We start from the raw sequence: 14,887 nt of genomic DNA on the forward strand, positions 1-14,887 counted from the left end.
TCGACCGAAACAAAGTATAGGTTTTCATTATGTGAATAACTTGGAAATCTTAGCTCAAACAGCTGCAAAACCTGTTTGCCCAGCACGGAGACCTTGAGTTCTATAAGATAAAGCCATAAACATGTGTATCCGAGTCTTCTATCAAAAGTTACAGCTATTTATATGAAGTTGTACAAAAACGCTTTCTTTCGCCAAGACAGTGCGTTTCTCACTGTTACATGCATTTGAATGGGGAACTCGACCGAAACAAAGTATAAGTTTTCATTATGTGAATAACTTGGAAATCTTAGCTCAAACAGCTGCAAAACCTATTTGCCCTGCACGGAGACCTTGAGTTCTATAAGATAAAGCCATAAACATGTTTGTCTGAGTCTTCTATCAAAAGTTACAGCTATTTATATGAAGTTGTACAAAAACGCTTTCTTTTGCCAAGACAGTGCGTTTCTCACTGTTACATGCATTTGAATGGGGAACTCGACCGAAACAAAGTATAGGTTTTCATTATGTGAATAACTTGGAAATCTTAGCTCAAACAGCTGCAAAACCTGTTTGCCCAGCACGGAGACCTTGAGTTCTATAAGATAAAGCCATAAACATGTGTATCCGAGTCTTCTATCAAAAGTTACAGCTATTTATATGAAGTTGTACAAAAACGCTTTCTTTCGCCAAGACAGTGCGTTTCTCACTGTTACATGCATTTGAATGGGGAACTCGACCGAAACAAAGTATAAGTTTTCATTATGTGAATAACTTGGAAATCTTAGCTCAAACAGCTGCAAAACCTGTTTTCCCAGCACGGAGACCTTGAGTTCTATAAGATAAAGCCATAAACATGTTTGTCTGAGTCTTCTATCAAAAGTTACAGCTATTTATATGAAGTTGTACAAAATAGCTTTCTTTCGCCAAGACAGTGCGTTTCTCACTGTTACATGCATTTGAATGGGGAACTCGACCGAAACAAAGTATAGGTTTTCATTATGTGAATAACTTGGAAATCTTAGCTCAAACAGCTGCAAAACCTGTTTTCCCAGCACGGAGACCTTGAGTTCTATAAGATAAAGCCATAAACATGTGTATCCGAGTCTTCTATCAAAAGTTACAGCTATTTCTATGAAGTTGTACAAAAACGCTTTCTTTCACCAAGACAGTGCGTTTCTCACTGTTACATGCATTTTGAATGGGGAACTCGACCGAAACAAAGTATAGGTTTTCATTATGTGAATAACTTGGAAATCTTAGCTCAAACAGCTGCAAAACCTGTTTTCCCAGCACGGGAACCTTGAGTTCTATAAGATAAAGCCATAAACATGTTTGTCTGAGTCTTCTATCAAAAGTTACAGCTATTTATATGAAGTTGTACAAAAACGCTTTCTTTTGCCAAGACAGTGCGTTTCTCACTGTTACATGCATTTGAATGGGGAACTCGACCGAAACAAAGTATAGGTTTTCATTATGTGAATAACTTGGAAATCTTAGCTCAAACAGCTGCAAAACCTGTTTGCCCAGCACGGAGACCTTGAGTTCTATAAGATAAAGCCATAAACATGTGTATCCGAGTCTTCTATCAAAAGTTACAGCTATTTCTATGAAGTTGTACAAAATAGCTTTCTTTCGCCAAGACAGTGCGTTTCTCACTGTTACATGCATTTGAATGGGGAACTCGACCGAAACAAAGTATAGGTTTTCATTATGTGAATAACTTGGAAATCTTAGCTCAAACAGCTGCAAAACCTATTTGCCCAGCACGGAGACCTTGAGTTCTATAAGATAAAGCCATAAACATGTGTATCCGAGTCTTCTATCAAAGGTTACAGCTATTTATATGAAGTTGTACAAAAACGCTTTCTTTCACCAAGACAGTGCGTTTCTCACTGTTACATGCATTTGAATGGGGAACTCGACCGAAACAAAGTATAAGTTTTCATTATGTGAATAACTTGGAAATCTTAGCTCAAACAGCTGCAAAACCTGTTTTCCCAGCACGTAGACCTTGAGTTCTATAAGATAAAGCCATAAACATGTTTGTCTGAGTCTTCTATCAAAAGTTACAGCTATTTATATGAAGTTGTACAAAAACGCTTTCTTTTGCCAAGACAGTGCGTTTCTCACTGTTACATGCATTTGAATGGGGAACTCGACCGAAACAAAGTATAGGTTTTCATTATGTGAATAACTTGGAAATCTTAGCTCAAACAGCTGCAAAACCTGTTTGCCCAGCACGGAGACCTTGAGTTCTATAAGATAAAGCCATAAACATGTGTATCCGAGTCTTCTATCAAAAGTTACAGCTATTTCTATGAAGTTGTACAAAATAGCTTTCTTTCGCCAAGACAGTGCGTTTCTCACTGTTACATGCATTTGAATGGGGAACTCGACCGAAACAAAGTATAGGTTTTCATTATGTGAATAACTTGGAAATCTTAGCTCAAACAGCTGCAAAACCTGTTTTCCCAGCACGGAGACCTTGAGTTCTATAAGATAAAGCCATAAACATGTGTATCCGAGTCTTCTATCAAAAGTTACAGCTATTTATATGAAGTTGTACAAAAACGCTTTCTTTCGCCAAGACAGTGCGTTTCTCACTGTTACATGCATTTGAATGGGGAACTCGACCGAAACAAAGTATAAGTTTTCATTATGTGAATAACTTGGAAATCTTAGCTCAAACAGCTGCAAAACCTGTTTTCCCAGCACGGAGACCTTGAGTTCTATAAGATAAAGCCATAAACATGTTTGTCTGAGTCTTCTATCAAAAGTTACAGCTATTTCTATGAAGTTGTACAAAAACGTTTTCTTTCGCCAAGACAGTGCGTTTCTCACTGTTACATGCATTTTGAATGGGGAACTCGACCGAAACAAAGTATAGGTTTTCATTATGTGAATAACTTGGAAATCTTAGCTCAAACAGCTGCAAAACCTGTTTTCCCAGCACGTAGACCTTGAGTTCTATAAGATAAAGCCATAAACATGTTTGTCTGAGTCTTCTATCAAAAGTTACAGCTATTTATATGAAGTTGTACAAAAACGCTTTCTTTCGCCAAGACAGTGCGTTTCTCACTGTTACATGCATTTGAATGGGGAACTCGACCGAAACAAAGTATAGGTTTTCATTATGTGAATAACTTGGAAATCTTAGCTCAAACAGCTGCAAAACCTGTTATCCCAGCACGGAGACCTTGAGTTCTATAAGATAAAGCCATAAACATGTGTATCCGAGTCTTCTATCAAAAGTTACAGCTATTTCTATGAAGTTGTACAAAAACGCTTTCTTTCGCCAAGACAGTGCGTTTCTCACTGTTACATGCATTTTGAATGGGGAACTCGACCGAAACAAAGTATAGGTTTTCATTATGTGAATAACTTGGAAATCTTAGCTCAAACAGCTGCAAAACCTGTTTGCCCAGCACGGAGACCTTGAGTTCTATAAGATAAAGCCATAAACATGTTTGTCTGAGTCTTCTATCAAAAGTTACAGCTATTTATATGAAGTTGTACAAAAACGCTTTCTTTCGCCAAGACAGTGCGTTTCTCACTGTTACATGCATTTGAATGGGGAACTCGACCGAAACAAAGTATAGGTTTTCATTATGTGAATAACTTGGAAATCTTAGCTCAAACAGCTGCAAAACCTGTTTGCCCAGCACGGAGACCTTGAGTTCTATAAGATAAAGCCATAAACATGTTTGTCTGAGTCTTCTATCAAAAGTTACAGCTATTTCTATGAAGTTGTACAAAAACGCTTTCTTTCGCCAAGACAGTGCGTTTCTCACTGTTACATGCATTTTGAATGGGGAACTCGACCGAAACAAAGTATAGGTTTTCATTATGTGAATAACTTGGAAATCTTAGCTCAAACAGCTGCAAAACCTGTTTGCCCAGCACGGAGACCTTGAGTTCTATAAGATAAAGCCATAAACATGTGTATCCGAGTCTTCTATCAAAAGTTACAGCTATTAATATGGAGTTGTACAAAAACGCTTTCTTTCGCCAAGACAGTGCGTGTCTCACTGTTACATGCATTTTGAATGGGGAACTCGACCGAAACAAAGTATAAGTTTTCATTATGTGAATAACTTGGAAATCTTAGCTCAAACAGCTGCAAAACCTGTTATCCCAGCACGGAGACCTTGAGTTCTATAATATAAGGCCATAAACATGTTTGTCTGAGTCTTCTATCAAAAGTTACAGCTATTTCTATGAAGTTGTACAAAAACGTTTTCTTTCGCCAAGACAGTGCGTTTCTCACTGTTACATGCATTTTGAATGGGGAACTCGACCGAAACAAAGTATAGGTTTTCATTATGTGAATAACTTGGAAATCTTAGCTCAAACAGCTGCAAAACCTGTTTTCCCAGCACGTAGACCTTGAGTTCTATAAGATAAAGCCATAAACATGTTTGTCTGAGGCTTCTATCAAAAGTTACAGCTATTTATATGAAGTTGTACAAAAACGCTTTCTTTCGCCAAGACAGTGCGTTTCTCACTGTTACATGCATTTTGAATGGGGAACTCGACCGAAACAAAGTATAGGTTTTCATTATGTGAATAACTTGGAAATCTTAGCTCAAACAGCTGCAAAACCTGTTTTCCCAGCACGTAAACCTTGAGTTCTATAAGATAAAGCCATAAACATGTTTGTCTGAGTCTTCTATCAAAAGTTACAGCTATTTATATGAAGTTGTACAAAAACGCTTTCTTTTGCCAAGACAGTGCGTTTCTCACTGTTACATGCATTTGAATGGGGAACTCGACCGAAACAAAGTATAGGTTTTCATTATGTGAATAACTTGGAAATCTTAGCTCAAACAGCTGCAAAACCTGTTTGCCCAGCACGGAGACCTTGAGTTCTATAAGATAAAGCCATAAACATGTGTATCCGAGTCTTCTATCAAAAGTTACAGCTATTTCTATGAAGTTGTACAAAATAGCTTTCTTTCGCCAAGACAGTGCGTTTCTCACTGTTACATGCATTTGAATGGGGAACTCGACCGAAACAAAGTATAGGTTTTCATTATGTGAATAACTTGGAAATCTTAGCTCAAACAGCTGCAAAACCTATTTGCCCAGCACGGAGACCTTGAGTTCTATAAAATAAAGCCATAAACATGTGTATCCGAGTCTTCTATCAAAAGTTACAGCTATTTATATGAAGTTGTACAAAAACGCTTTCTTTCACCAAGACAGTGCGTTTCTCACTGTTACATGCATTTTGAATGGGGAACTCGACCGAAACAAAGTATAAGTTTTCATTATGTGAATAACTTGGAAATCTTAGCTCAAACAGCTGCAAAACCTGTTTTCCCAGCACGGAGACCTTGAGTTCTATAAGATAAAGCCATAAACATGTGTATCCGAGTCTTCTATCAAAAGTTACAGCTATTTCTATGAAGTTGTACAAAAACGCTTTCTTTCGCCAAGACAGTGCGTTTCTCACTGTTACATGCATTTTGAATGGGGAACTCGACCGAAACAAAGTATAGGTTTTCATTATGTGAATAACTTGGAAATCTTAGCTCAAACAGCTGCAAAACCTGTTTTCCCAGCACGTAGACCTTGAGTTCTATAAGATAAAGTCATAAACATGTTTGTCTGAGTCTTCTATCAAAAGTTACAGCTATTTATATGAAGTTGTACAAAAACGCTTTCTTTTGCCAAGACAGTGCGTTTCTCACTGTTACATGCATTTGAATGGGGAACTCGACCGAAACAAAGTATAGGTTTTCATTATGTGAATAACTTGGAAATCTTAGCTCAAACAGCTGCAAAACCTGTTTGCCCAGCACGGAGACCTTGAGTTCTATAAGATAAAGCCATAAACATGTGTATCCGAGTCTTCTATCAAAAGTTACAGCTATTTCTATGAAGTTGTACAAAATAGCTTTCTTTCGCCAAGACAGTGCGTTTCTCACTGTTACATGCATTTGAATGGGGAACTCGACCGAAACAAAGTATAGGTTTTCATTATGTGAATAACTTGGAAATCTTAGCTCAAACAGCTGCAAAACCTGTTTGCCCAGCACGGAGACCTTGAGTTCTATAAGATAAAGCCATAAACATGTGTATCCGAGTCTTCTATCAAAAGTTACAGCTATTTCTATGAAGTTGTACAAAAACGCTTTCTTTCGCCAAGACAGTGCGTTTCTCACTGTTACATGCATTTGAATGGGGAACTCGACCGAAACAAAGTATAAGTTTTCATTATGTGAATAACTTGGAAATCTTAGCTCAAACAGCTGCAAAACCTGTTTTCCCAGCACGGAGACCTTGAGTTCTATAAGATAAAGCCATAAACATGTTTGTCTGAGTCTTCTATCAAAAGTTACAGCTATTTCTATGAAGTTGTACAAAAACGTTTTCTTTCGCCAAGACAGTGCGTTTCTCACTGTTACATGCATTTGAATGGGGAACTCGACCGAAACAAAGTATAGGTTTTCATTATGTGAATAACTTGGAAATCTTAGCTCAAACAGCTGCAAAACCTGTTTGCCCAGCACGGAGACCTTGAGTTCTATAAGATAAAGCCATAAACATGTGTATCCGAGTCTTCTATCAAAAGTTACAGCTATTTCTATGAAGTTGTACAAAAACGCTTTCTTTCGCCAAGACAGTGCGTTTCTCACTGTTACATGCATTTTGAATGGGGAACTCGACCGAAACAAAGTATAGGTTTTCATTATGTGAATAACTTGGAAATCTTAGCTCAAACAGCTGCAAAACCTGTTTTCCCAGCACGTAGACCTTGAGTTCTATAAGATAAAGCCATAAACATGTTTGTCTGAGTTTTCTATCAAAAGTTACAGCTATTTATATGAAGTTGTACAAAAACGCTTTCTTTCGCCAAGACAGTGCGTTTCTCACTGTTACATGCATTTGAATGGGGAACTCGACCGAAACAAAGTATAGGTTTTCATTATGTGAATAACTTGGAAATCTTAGCTCAAACAGCTGCAAAACCTGTTTGCCCAGCACGGAGACCTTGAGTTCTATAAGATAAAGCCATAAACATGTGTATCCGAGTCTTCTATCAAAAGTTACAGCTATTTCTATGAAGTTGTACAAAAACGCTTTCTTTCGCCAAGACAGTGCGTTTCTCACTGTTACATGCATTTTGAATGGGGAACTCGACCGAAACAAAGTATAGGTTTTCATTATGTGAATAACTTGGAAATCTTAGCTCAAACAGCTGCAAAACCTGTTTTCCCAGCACGTAGACCTTGAGTTCTATAAGATAAAGCCATAAACATGTTTGTCTGAGTTTTCTATCAAAAGTTACAGCTATTTATATGAAGTTGTACAAAAACGCTTTCTTTCGCCAAGACAGTGCGTTTCTCACTGTTACATGCATTTGAATGGGGAACTCGACCGAAACAAAGTATAGGTTTTCATTATGTGAATAACTTGGAAATCTTAGCTCAAACAGCTGCAAAACCTGTTTGCCCAGCACGGAGACCTTGAGTTCTATAAGATAAAGCCATAAACATGTTTGTCTGAGTCTTCTATCAAAAGTTACAGCTATTTCTATGAAGTTGTACAAAAACGCTTTCTTTCGCCAAGACAGTGCGTGTCTCACTGTTACATGCATTTTGAATGGGGAACTCGACCGAAACAAAGTATAAGTTTTCATTATGTGAATAACTTGGAAATCTTAGCTCAAACAGCTGCAAAACCTGTTATCCCAGCACGGAGACCTTGAGTTCTATAATATGAGGCCATAAACATGTTTGTCTGAGTCTTCTATCAAAAGTTACAGCTATTTCTATGAAGTTGTACAAAAACGTTTTCTTTCGCCAAGACAGTGCGTTTCTCACTGTTACATGCATTTTGAATGGGGAACTCGACCGAAACAAAGTATAGGTTTTCATTATGTGAATAACTTGGAAATCTTAGCTCAAACAGCTGCAAAACCTGTTTTCCCAGCACGTAGACCTTGAGTTCTATAAGATAAAGCCATAAACATGTTTGTCTGAGGCTTCTATCAAAAGTTACAGCTATTTATATGAAGTTGTACAAAAACGCTTTCTTTCGCCAAGACAGTGCGTTTCTCACTGTTACATGCATTTTGAATGGGGAACTCGACCGAAACAAAGTATAGGTTTTCATTATGTGAATAACTTGGAAATCTTAGCTCAAACAGCTGCAAAACCTGTTTTCCCAGCACGTAAACCTTGAGTTCTATAAGATAAAGCCATAAACATGTTTGTCTGAGTCTTCTATCAAAAGTTACAGCTATTTATATGAAGTTGTACAAAAACGCTTTCTTTTGCCAAGACAGTGCGTTTCTCACTGTTACATGCATTTGAATGGGGAACTCGACCGAAACAAAGTATAGGTTTTCATTATGTGAATAACTTGGAAATCTTAGCTCAAACAGCTGCAAAACCTGTTTGCCCAGCACGGAGACCTTGAGTTCTATAAGATAAAGCCATAAACATGTGTATCCGAGTCTTCTATCAAAAGTTACAGCTATTTCTATGAAGTTGTACAAAATAGCTTTCTTTCGCCAAGACAGTGCGTTTCTCACTGTTACATGCATTTGAATGGGGAACTCGACCGAAACAAAGTATAGGTTTTCATTATGTGAATAACTTGGAAATCTTAGCTCAAACAGCTGCAAAACCTATTTGCCCAGCACGGAGACCTTGAGTTCTATAAAATAAAGCCATAAACATGTGTATCCGAGTCTTCTATCAAAAGTTACAGCTATTTATATGAAGTTGTACAAAAACGCTTTCTTTCACCAAGACAGTGCGTTTCTCACTGTTACATGCATTTTGAATGGGGAACTCGACCGAAACAAAGTATAAGTTTTCATTATGTGAATAACTTGGAAATCTTAGCTCAAACAGCTGCAAAACCTGTTTTCCCAGCACGGAGACCTTGAGTTCTATAAGATAAAGCCATAAACATGTGTATCCGAGTCTTCTATCAAAAGTTACAGCTATTTCTATGAAGTTGTACAAAAACGCTTTCTTTCGCCAAGACAGTGCGTTTCTCACTGTTACATGCATTTGAATGGGGAACTCGACCGAAACAAAGTATAGGTTTTCATTATGTGAATAACTTGGAAATCTTAGCTCAAACAGCTGCAAAACCTGTTTTCCCAGCACGTAGACCTTGAGTTCTATAAGATAAAGCCACAAACATGTTTGTCTGAGTCTTCTATCAAAAGTTACAGCTATTTATATGAAGTTGTACAAAAACGCTTTCTTTTGCCAAGACAGTGCGTTTCTCACTGTTACATGCATTTGAATGGGGAACTCGACCGAAACAAAGTATAGGTTTTCATTATGTGAATAACTTGGAAATCTTAGCTCAAACAGCTGCAAAACCTGTTTGCCCAGCACGGAGACCTTGAGTTCTATAAGATAAAGCCATAAACATGTGTATCCGAGTCTTCTATCAAAAGTTACAGCTATTTCTATGAAGTTGTACAAAATAGCTTTCTTTCGCCAAGACAGTGCGTTTCTCACTGTTACATGCATTTGAATGGGGAACTCGACCGAAACAAAGTATAGGTTTTCATTATGTGAATAACTTGGAAATCTTAGCTCAAACAGCTGCAAAACCTGTTTTCCCAGCACGGAGACCTTGAGTTCTATAAGATAAAGCCATAAACATGTGTATCCGAGTCTTCTATCAAAAGTTACAGCTATTTATATGAAGTTGTACAAAAACGCTTTCTTTCGCCAAGACAGTGCGTTTCTCACTGTTACATGCATTTGAATGGGGAACTCGACCGAAACAAAGTATAAGTTTTCATTATGTGAATAACTTGGAAATCTTAGCTCAAACAGCTGCAAAACCTGTTTTCCCAGCACGGAGACCTTGAGTTCTATAAGATAAAGCCATAAACATGTTTGTCTGAGTCTTCTATCAAAAGTTACAGCTATTTCTATGAAGTTGTACAAAAACGTTTTCTTTCGCCAAGACAGTGCGTTTCTCACTGTTACATGCATTTGAATGGGGAACTCGACCGAAACAAAGTATAGGTTTTCATTATGTGAATAACTTGGAAATCTTAGCTCAAACAGCTGCAAAACCTGTTTGCCCAGCACGGAGACCTTGAGTTCTATAAGATAAAGCCATAAACATGTGTATCCGAGTCTTCTATCAAAAGTTACAGCTATTTCTATGAAGTTGTACAAAAACGCTTTCTTTCGCCAAGACAGTGCGTTTCTCACTGTTACATGCATTTTGAATGGGGAACTCGACCGAAACAAAGTATAGGTTTTCATTATGTGAATAACTTGGAAATCTTAGCTCAAACAGCTGCAAAACCTGTTTTCCCAGCACGTAGACCTTGAGTTCTATAAGATAAAGCCATAAACATGTTTGTCTGAGTTTTCTATCAAAAGTTACAGCTATTTATATGAAGTTGTACAAAAACGCTTTCTTTCGCCAAGACAGTGCGTTTCTCACTGTTACATGCATTTGAATGGGGAACTCGACCGAAACAAAGTATAGGTTTTCATTATGTGAATAACTTGGAAATCTTAGCTCAAACAGCTGCAAAACCTGTTTGCCCAGCACGGAGACCTTGAGTTCTATAAGATAAAGCCATAAACATGTGTATCCGAGTCTTCTATCAAAAGTTACAGCTATTTCTATGAAGTTGTACAAAAACGCTTTCTTTCGCCAAGACAGTGCGTTTCTCACTGTTACATGCATTTTGAATGGGGAACTCGACCGAAACAAAGTATAGGTTTTCATTATGTGAATAACTTGGAAATCTTAGCTCAAACAGCTGCAAAACCTGTTTTCCCAGCACGTAGACCTTGAGTTCTATAAGATAAAGCCATAAACATGTTTGTCTGAGTTTTCTATCAAAAGTTACAGCTATTTATATGAAGTTGTACAAAAACGCTTTCTTTCGCCAAGACAGTGCGTTTCTCACTGTTACATGCATTTGAATGGGGAACTCGACCGAAACAAAGTATAGGTTTTCATTATGTGAATAACTTGGAAATCTTAGCTCAAACAGCTGCAAAACCTGTTTGCCCAGCACGGAGACCTTGAGTTCTATAAGATAAAGCCATAAACATGTTTGTCTGAGTCTTCTATCAAAAGTTACAGCTATTTCTATGAAGTTGTACAAAAACGCTTTCTTTCGCCAAGACAGTGCGTGTCTCACTGTTACATGCATTTTGAATGGGGAACTCGACCGAAACAAAGTATAAGTTTTCATTATGTGAATAACTTGGAAATCTTAGCTCAAACAGCTGCAAAACCTGTTATCCCAGCACGGAGACCTTGAGTTCTATAATATAAGGCCATAAACATGTTTGTCTGAGTCTTCTATCAAAAGTTACAGCTATTTCTATGAAGTTGTACAAAAACGTTTTCTTTCGCCAAGACAGTGCGTTTCTCACTGTTACATGCATTTTGAATGGGGAACTCGACCGAAACAAAGTATAGGTTTTCATTATGTGAATAACTTGGAAATCTTAGCTCAAACAGCTGCAAAACCTGTTTTCCCAGCACGGAGACCTTGAGTTCTATAAGATAAAGCCATAAACATGTGTATCCGAGTCTTCTATCAAAAGTTACAGCTATTTCTATGAAGTTGTACAAAAACGCTTTCTTTCGCCAAGACAGTGCGTTTCTCACTGTTACATGCATTTGAATGGGGAACTCGACCGAAACAAAGTATAGGTTTTCATTATGTGAATAACTTGGAAATCTTAGCTCAAACAGCTGCAAAACCTGTTTTCCCAGCACGGAGACCTTGAGTTCTATAAGATAAAGCCATAAACATGTTTGTCTGAGTCTTCTATCAAAAGTTACAGCTATTTATATGAAGTTGTACAAAAACGCTTTCTTTTGCCAAGACAGTGCGTTTCTCACTGTTACATGCATTTGAATGGGGAACTCGACCGAAACAAAGTATAGGTTTTCATTATGTGAATAACTTGGAAATCTTAGCTCAAACAGCTGCAAAACCTGTTTGCCCAGCACGGAGACCTTGAGTTCTATAAGATAAAGCCATAAACATGTGTATCCGAGTCTTCTATCAAAAGTTACAGCTATTTCTATGAAGTTGTACAAAATAGCTTTCTTTCGCCAAGACAGTGCGTTTCTCACTGTTACATGCATTTGAATGGGGAACTCGACCGAAACAAAGTATAGGTTTTCATTATGTGAATAACTTGGAAATCTTAGCTCAAACAGCTGCAAAACCTGTTTTCCCAGCACGGAGACCTTGAGTTCTATAAGATAAAGCCATAAACATGTGTATCCGAGTCTTCTATCAAAAGTTACAGCTATTTATATGAAGTTGTACAAAAACGCTTTCTTTCGCCAAGACAGTGCGTTTCTCACTGTTACATGCATTTGAATGGGGAACTCGACCGAAACAAAGTATAAGTTTTCATTATGTGAATAACTTGGAAATCTTAGCTCAAACAGCTGCAAAACCTGTTTTCCCAGCACGGAGACCTTGAGTTCTATAAGATAAAGCCATAAACATGTTTGTCTGAGTCTTCTATCAAAAGTTACAGCTATTTCTATGAAGTTGTACAAAAACGTTTTCTTTCGCCAAGACAGTGCGTTTCTCACTGTTACATGCATTTGAATGGGGAACTCGACCGAAACAAAGTATAGGTTTTCATTATGTGAATAACTTGGAAATCTTAGCTCAAACAGCTGCAAAACCTGTTTGCCCAGCACGGAGACCTTGAGTTCTATAAGATAAAGCCATAAACATGTGTATCCGAGTCTTCTATCAAAAGTTACAGCTATTTCTATGAAGTTGTACAAAAACGCTTTCTTTCGCCAAGACAGTGCGTTTCTCACTGTTACATGCATTTTGAATGGGGAACTCGACCGAAACAAAGTATAGGTTTTCATTATGTGAATAACTTGGAAATCTTAGCTCAAACAGCTGCAAAACCTGTTTTCCCAGCACGTAGACCTTGAGTTCTATAAGATAAAGCCATAAACATGTTTGTCTGAGTTTTCTATCAAAAGTTACAGCTATTTATATGAAGTTGTACAAAAACGCTTTCTTTCGCCAAGACAGTGCGTTTCTCACTGTTACATGCATTTGAATGGGGAACTCGACCGAAACAAAGTATAGGTTTTCATTATGTGAATAACTTGGAAATCTTAGCTCAAACAGCTGCAAAACCTGTTTGCCCAGCACGGAGACCTTGAGTTCTATAAGATAAAGCCATAAACATGTGTATCCGAGTCTTCTATCAAAAGTTACAGCTATTTATATGAAGTTGTACAAAAACGCTTTCTTTCGCCAAGACAGTGCGTTTCTCACTGTTACATGCATTTTGAATGGGGAACTCGACCGAAACAAAGTATAGGTTTTCATTATGTGAATAACTTGGAAATCTTAGCTCAAACAGCTGCAAAACCTGTTTTCCCAGCACGTAGACCTTGAGTTCTATAAGATAAAGCCATAAACATGTTTGTCTGAGTTTTCTATCAAAAGTTACAGCTATTTATATGAAGTTGTACAAAAACGCTTTCTTTCGCCAAGACAGTGCGTTTCTCACTGTTACATGCATTTGAATGGGGAACTCGACCGAAACAAAGTATAGGTTTTCATTATGTGAATAACTTGGAAATCTTAGCTCAAACAGCTGCAAAACCTGTTTGCCCAGCACGGAGACCTTGAGTTCTATAAGATAAAGCCATAAACATGTTTGTCTGAGTCTTCTATCAAAAGTTACAGCTATTTCTATGAAGTTGTACAAAAACGCTTTCTTTCGCCAAGACAGTGCGTGTCTCACTGTTACATGCATTTTGAATGGGGAACTCGACCGAAACAAAGTATAAGTTTTCATTATGTGAATAACTTGGAAATCTTAGCTCAAACAGCTGCAAAACCTGTTATCCCAGCACGGAGACCTTGAGTTCTATAATATAAGGCCATAAACATGTTTGTCTGAGTCTTCTATCAAAAGTTACAGCTATTTCTATGAAGTTGTACAAAAACGTTTTCTTTCGCCAAGACAGTGCGTTTCTCACTGTTACATGCATTTTGAATGGGGAACTCGACCGAAACAAAGTATAGGTTTTCATTATGTGAATAACTTGGAAATCTTAGCTCAAACAGCTGCAAAACCTGTTTTCCCAGCACGTAGACCTTGAGTTCTATAAGATAAAGCCATAAACATGTTTGTCTGAGTCTTCTATCAAAAGTTACAGCTATTTCTATGAAGTTGTACAAAAACGCTTTCTTTCGCCAAGACAGTGCGTTTCTCACTGTTACATGCATTTGAATGGGGAACTCGACCGAAACAAAGTATAAGTTTTCATTATGTGAATAACTTGGAAATCTTAGCTCAAACAGCTGCAAAACCTGTTTTCCCAGCACGGAGACCTTGAGTTCTATAAGATAAAGCCATAAACATGTGTATCCGAGTCTTCTATCAAAAGTTACAGCTATTTCTATGAAGTTGTACAAAAACGCTTTCTTTCGCCAAGACAGTGCGTTTCTCACTGTTACATGCATTTGAATGGGGAACTCGACCGAAACAAAGTATAAGTTTTCATTATGTGAATAACTTGGAAATCTTAGCTCAAACAGCTGCAAAACCTGTTTGCCCAGCACGGAGACCTTGAGTTCTATAATATAAGGCCATAAACATGTTTGTCTGAGTCTTCTATCAAAAGTTACAGCTATTTCTATGAAGTTGTACAAAAACGTTTTCTTTCGCCAAGACAGTGCGTTTCTCACTGTTACATGCATTTTGAATGGGGAACTCGACCGAAACAAAGTATAGGTTTTCATTATGTGAATAACTTGGAAATCTTAGCTCAAACAGCTGCAAAACCTGTTTGCCCAGCACGGAGACCTTGAGTTCTATAAGATAAAGCCATAAATATGTGTATCCGAGTCTTCTATTAAAAGTTACAGCTATTTATATGAAGT

Source organism: Copadichromis virginalis, linkage group LG19 (genome assembly GCF_057382275.1).
Source record: "Copadichromis virginalis isolate Kocher_CV1m ecotype Utaka linkage group LG19, C_Virginalis_male_GT1.1, whole genome shotgun sequence".
NCBI classification, from domain to species: domain Eukaryota; kingdom Metazoa; phylum Chordata; class Actinopteri; order Cichliformes; family Cichlidae; genus Copadichromis; species Copadichromis virginalis.